The sequence below is a fragment of the Ochotona princeps genome, chromosome 15 (assembly GCF_030435755.1).
Source record: "Ochotona princeps isolate mOchPri1 chromosome 15, mOchPri1.hap1, whole genome shotgun sequence".
In the NCBI taxonomy this organism is placed as follows: Eukaryota; Metazoa; Chordata; class Mammalia; order Lagomorpha; family Ochotonidae; genus Ochotona; species Ochotona princeps.
Window position 1 is genome coordinate 49,726,457 of NC_080846.1, and position 5,518 is coordinate 49,731,974.

At 49.4% G+C, this 5,518-nt stretch overlaps 1 pseudogene; it reads left to right on the plus strand.

Moving 5' to 3' along the window:
• Window positions 1-715: 715 nt before the first annotated feature.
• Window positions 716-4,416, plus strand: LOC101519758 (large ribosomal subunit protein eL24-like; annotated as a pseudogene).
• Window positions 4,417-5,518: the final 1,102 nt, after the last annotated feature.

Here is a 5,518-nt window from a genome sequence, read left to right on the forward strand (position 1 = left end):
GCAGCCACAAAAGAGTCAGGAAAGAGAGGGAGCAAACAGCCCAGGGCTTCCTGCACGCCCCACACTGGCCTCCCCCACCACCTCCTCCAGTGTGTCCACACATCTCAGGGCCTGGGCACAGGGAGCATGTGGGTGCAGAGGCCTACACTGGACCCGCCTATAAAGCTTCCAGCTCCACAGCCTTCAGGGAGCCCAGGGCTAGATGACCACTGCACCTCAGCCAGTCCCCGAAGCCCTCTGCCTCCACCTCCTCTTTCCGCTCCAGAGCTGCCTTCCTCTGCAGCTCCAACTCCTGGGGGCGGGGGGAGCAGAAAAAGAAAAGTCAGGAGTTAGTAGGGGGAAAGGGGGGCTGGGAGGCACAGGTAAAGCAGCCCTCATCTCCACACTTAGCTGACATCCCAATGTGTTACGAAGACAGCGGGGGTGGTCATAACCTCCCTCCCACATCCACATACCTCTGAATTCTGCCCTAACGGCCATTCAGGGTGCAGGTTCCCCTACATCCCCAAGCCACACACATTCACATCAGCATGCTCAGGTGTGCAACACACACACACACACAGGTCTTCATGCACTTCCATCCCACAAGAGCTTTGCCCAGCCCAGCCAGTACAAAGGGTGATAGTCCAAGCCTGGTCTGACTCCAGCCCTTCTCCAAGCTGGCTCCTCCTTCCAAGCCCCTGCCCTGGGCAGAAGACAGCAGAAGGTAGCGAGGATGCACCTTAGGGTGCTTCAGCCCATAGTCTGCAGCAGTGAGACACAGCTGGCTGAGTCTGGGTTTCTAGAAGCCAGCCCCTCCCGGAGGTGAGTGCATGGAAAGCATCCAGCTGTGGTTGCTGGATGAGCTCAGCCCGGCTGAGTGGGGCTGGGGGTCTGGGCTCAGCAGCGTCAGACTTTCCACCTCGGACCTGGATCCTCCTCCCACCCCCAAGCACCACCCCAGGGATTCAAAGCAGGAAAGAGGCCAAAGGGGACTTGGGATGCAGACAGCTCAGCCCTCCACTGGCTCGCAGTGGGAAGGGGATATATCGCGTGGGGTGCAACTTTGTCCACAGAAGCCTAGGGTATGGTAGTTGGAGGAGTGGGAAGGGCAGATAACCTGAAGACCTCAAAATGACCCTAAAGATACAGAGAGCTGGCCCTCAAGTGGGAACCGTGTGTGTGTGTGTGTGTGTGTGTGTGTGTGTGTGTAGGAGCAAGCCAGGTGTCCCGTTTCCTACTGGACCCAAGCTGCTGCTCCTTGGGCAGTGGGACAGAGTTCCTGACCCAAGAGCAGGCGGGAGGAAAGGATTAGTCCTCCTCTCCACAGCTCTGCCCTCCCACTCTCTTCCACCCACTTGCTCTGCCCCGCCGCCCCACCCGCCCTTTCTTTCCCTTTCCCCTTTCTCTCAGCCAGGGCCACTATCCTCCCAGGCCCCTGCATCTCCCCTCTCACCCAGCATCCCTCCTGGCCCTTCTCATGAGGCCTCTACATCTGCCCTCTCAACCCACTGCTTTGCCAGGTTCCCCCGCTTCTCCCTCCTGTTCCCCACCCCTCACCCCCGGCATTGCCTGCAGAGCTCGGTGGGCAGTAAACACTCAAGAATGTATGGTGAATTAGATCTCAAGGGCACTTTCTGTGTCCCTCGAGTAGTTCCAGGCACTTTAAGTTGACTGATGAGATCTTTATTAGTTGGAAGAGCCATGGGGGCAAGCATTTAACCTATCAGCTAAGATGCCCATGAAGGAGCAGCCTGAGGACAGCATTGCAGTGTAGTGGGGGAAAGCTATCTCCTGCAATGCTGACATTCCATTCAGGTGCTGGTTAATGTCCCACCGGCTTCACTTCTGATCCCGCTCCCTGCTAATACACCTGAGAAAGCAGTGCAGGATGGCCCCAGCCTCGCTTCGGCCTCAATTAGCCCTGGCCATTACTGTTATTTGGGGACTGAATCAACAGATGGAAGATTTCCCAATCTCCGTCTCACTTTCACGCTTTCAAATAAATAATTTTATAAAGGGGTGGTGGAGACACAGGGATTGTGTCATGGTTAGGACATAACACCTGTGTCCCATATCAGAGTGCCTGATATCCAATCCCAGCGCAGCTTTCACTTCCAGCTTCCTCCCAGTGCGCACCTTGGGAGGCAATGGCAACTGGCTCCCAGCTTCAGCCTGGCCTAATCCCAGGTGCTGCAGGTATGTGAGAAATGAAGCTGTGAATGGGAACTATCTCTGTCTCTCTGCCTTTCATGTATGTAATGAAAATTACAAATGAAATACAAAGGTAGAACCCCAGCCAGTTCTGGGTCGGGACGCACATCTTCAGAGTCTTGGTCTAGGCAAATGAATTTGCCGGCAGTGAGTGGGGGGCATTGCAGGGGACACGAGACCCTCTCTACCTCCATCCATTCTATTCAGCTGTTTCCATCTTGCCACCTTCCTCCCCTTTGTCACAGACTTTCCCACCTGACCATAACTTACTCGCCCTTCCAGAAATTGCCCGTACTTCCTTCTCTTTTCCTTCCCTGCACCGCCCTCTTCTGCTCTTCCTCCTCCCCACAGCCCCATTTCCTACAACATCTGTAAGCAATCGGCTTTGGGGGGAGTGGAGGTTGAGATCTTCCAGCCAGCTGTGGGGGTGTGGCCAGCCAGGCAGGCTGGATGGAAGGGCGTGGCCTAGAGGGAGGGTGAAAGTCTCCCACTCTATCCCACCTTTCCCTTCCCCTGCCACCTACTCTCTACCCAAACCCCAAACTTCCCCCTTTCCTTTGAGGTCACACCCTTGCTCTGTCTTTGAGACCTGGAGGCCATGGCCTTACCACACCAGCACCACAATTCTATCATCTGGAATCTTCTGGCCCAATGTGGTGCCCAGCCTGAGAGGCTCAAGAAAGCTGCGGAAAAGGTTCCGAAGAGCTGGTGTTGTGGTACAGCGAATGAAGCCATCACCTGCAACGCCACTGACATCACATACGAATGCTTGTTCCAGTCCCAGCTGCCTAGCTTCCAATATGACAACGTGTCTGGGAAAGCAGCGAAAGATGGCCCAAGTACTTGGGTCCCCGCCACCCATGTGGGAAACCCAGATGGAGTTCTTGGCTCCTGTCTTCAGCTTGGCCCAGCCCTGGTTACTGAGGAATGAACCAGTAAATAGAAGATTTCTCTCTCTCTCTCCACTTTTCAAATTAATCAATAAAAAACTCAAATAGAATTGAAAAAAGGATCCAGGTTCCAGGGTCAGGGAGGAGCCTCTTGGCTTAATTCCCCCGAGCCCTTGAAGTCCAATCCAGAGGCCACTGGCAAGGAGGGTGGGTGCTGCACATAACCTGTTCAACCTTCCCTGCAGGTAAGACAAGAAGTCCAGTTTGTTTCTGTGCATTAGACCTGGAAATAAATTGTTTATAAGTTTGTAAATTGTTTACAACCCTACTTTTCTATGGGGATATTTCAAGTTTGTGGAACATGGAATTAAAAGCTAACTTTATTTTGGTGCGAAAACATGTGGGATCCATGCCTATGAGGAATCTTCAAAAAGTTTACAAAAATGCATCTTTTGAAAAAAAAGTATGCATGGATTTCAAGATCTTTTTTAGCACCCAAATAAACTTGTTTTTTTAATTCCATTTTAAATGAACTTTTACGTTCATTATCTTGACTTCGTGAGCCACTCCCTTGGGGCCCAAGGTTGTCTTCTTTTTCTTTCTTTCTTTTTTTTTAAGATTTGTCTTATTTTTATTGGAAAGGCAGATTTACAGAAAGAGAAACAGAGGGAAAGATCTTCCACTCACTCCCCAAATGGCTGCAATAGCCAGAGCTCAGCCAATCTGAAGCCTGGAGCCTCTTCCAGGTCTCCCACAGGGGTACAGGGTCCCAAGGCATGGGCTATCCTCCACTGCGTTCCTAGGCAAAGAGCTGGATGGGCCCTTCACCATCTTTCCTCTTTCAGGGGAGCCACTGTCTTGAAAGTTGAACTCTGTAGTTTCAGTGGGTACAAGATCTACCTCGGACACAGGAGGTACTACACCAGGATCGACGGGAAGGTTTTCCAGTTTCTTAACACAAAATGCAAGTCTGCATTTCCTTCCAAGAGGAATCCTCGACAGATAAACTGGACTGTCCTCTCTACTGAAGGAAACACAAAAAGGGGCAGTCGGAAGAAATTCAAAAGAAAAGAATTCGTTATGCAGTCAAATTCCAGAGGGTCATCACTGCTGTATCTCTTGATGATATAATGGCCAAGAGACATCAGAAACTTGAAGTTAGGGAGGCTCAATGAAAACAAGTTATCAGGGCTGCCAAGTTGCCAAAAAGGCTAAGCAGACGTCTAAAAAGACAGGAATGGCTGCTGCTAAGGTTCCTACAAACACAGCACCAAAGCAAAAGATTGTAAAGCCTGTGAAGGTTTCAGCTCCCTGAGTTGGTGGAAAATGCTAAACTGGCACATCAGATTTTTAACTAAAGATTGGAATATATATATATGTGTGTGTGTGTGTGTGTATATATATATATATGTATATATGTATATAAAAAGAACTGGATGAAAGTGGAGCAGCTGGGACACAAACTGGTGCCCATAAGGATGCTGGTGCTGCAAGGTAGAGGATTAGCTAGTTGGGTCATCCTGTTGGCACTGCAGGGTGTTTTCAGAATCTTCTAGGATCCTACTATATGATCCAGTAATCCCACTCACTACTGGGTATCTACCCAAGGAAATGAAATCAGTTTGCCATAGAAATTTTATGCTCTTTCTCTTAAGAGTCTTTGTTTTTTTTTTTTTTTTTTTTTTTTTTTGAAAGATAGATATACAGAGAGAAGGAGACATAAAGAAAAATCTTCCATCCGCTGGTTCACTCCCCAAGTGGCCACAATGGCCAGAGATGAGCTGAGCTGAAGCCAGGAGCTTCTTCCAGGTTTCCCATGCAGTTGCAGAGTCCCAAAGCTGTGGGCCATCTTCTACTGCTTTCGCAGGCTACAGGCAGGGAGCTACATGGGAAGTCAAGCAGCCAGGATCCCAGCAGATGTAAGGCAAGGATTTAGCCACTAAGCTATCAAGCTGGACCTAAGATTTTATTTTATTTTTTTGTTTGTTTTTCCTTGTTTGTTTTGTTTTATTACTTTTTTGTTATTGAGATTTTAATACTCTTATGTTTATCAAAGCACTATTCCCATGAGCTTAGATAGGGACCAAGCCCAAATGTCCATAGATGTATGTAGTCTACATCTACAACAGAATACCATATGGTCATAATAAAGAATGAAAACTGTCATTCACAGCAACATGGACAAACCCGGAGGATACTGGACCAAGTAAAAGAAGCATTAAGAGATAAATATTATATGATCACATTTCTATGTGGAATAATAATAATAATAAAAGTTGGTTTCAGGACCCGGCATGGTAGCCTTGTGGCTTGAGTCCTTTGCCTTGCACGCGCCGGGATCCCGTGTGGACACCAGTTCATGTCCAAGTGGCCCCACTTCCCTTCCAGTTCCCTGCTTGTAGCCTGGGAAAGCAGTCGAAGATGGCCTAAACCCT